The following is a 1,077-nucleotide window of genomic DNA, read 5'->3' as shown; positions in this document are numbered from 1 at the left end:
TCTTATAGCGGTCATATTATTATCCACAAAGGGCAGCATTATAGCAGGTCTACATTTATCGATAGGGGGCAGTATTGTCATTGTTCTATTATTGTATATAGGAATAGTATTATAGTGGTTATATTCTTGTACATATGGGGCAGTATTATAGTAGTTATATTCTTGTACATAGGGGGCAGTATTATAGTAGTTATATTCTTGTACATAGGGAGCAGTATTATAGTAGTTATATTCTTGTACATAGGAGCAGTATTATAGTAGTTGAATTCCTGTACATAGGAGGCAGCATTATAGTAGTTGAATTCCTGTACATAGGAGGCAGCATTATAGTAGTTATATTCTTGTACATAGGGAGCAGTATTATAGTAGTTATATTCTTGTACACAGGGGGCAGTATTATAGTAGTTATATTCTTGTACATAGGAGGCAGTATTATAGTAGTTATATTCTTGTACATAGGAGGCAGTATTATAGTAGTTATATTCTTGTACATAGGAGGCAGTATTATAGTAGTTATATTCTTGTACATAGGGAGCAGTATTATAGTAGTTATATTCTTGTACACATGGGGCAGTATTATAGTAGTTATATTCTTGTACATAGAAGGCAGTATTATAGTAGTTGAATTCCTGTACATAGGGGGCAGTATTATAGTAGTTATATTCTTGTACATAGGAGCAGTATTATAGTAGTTATATTCTTGTACATAGGGGGCAGTATTATAGTAGTTATATTCTTGTACATACAGGGAGCAGTATTATAGTAGTTGAATTCCTGTGCATAGGGGGCAGTATTATAGTAGTTATATTCTTGTACATAGGAGCAGTATTATAGTAGTTATATTCTTGTACATATAGGGGGCAGTATTATAGTAGTTATATTCTTGTACATAGGGGGCAGTATTATAGTAGTTATATTCTTGTACATAGGAGGCAGTATTATAGTAGTTATATTCTTGTACATAGGGGGCAGTATTATACTAGTTATATTCTTGTACATAGGGGGCAGTATTATAGTAGTTATATTCTTGTACATAGGAGCAGTATTATAGTAGTTATATTCGTGTACATAGGAGCA

The sequence above is a fragment of the Eleutherodactylus coqui genome, chromosome 8 (assembly GCF_035609145.1).
Source record: "Eleutherodactylus coqui strain aEleCoq1 chromosome 8, aEleCoq1.hap1, whole genome shotgun sequence".
NCBI lineage: Eukaryota > Metazoa > Chordata > Amphibia > Anura > Eleutherodactylidae > Eleutherodactylus > Eleutherodactylus coqui.
The sequence above is the reverse complement of the archived record's forward strand: the minus strand, read 5'-3'. Positions refer to the sequence as shown.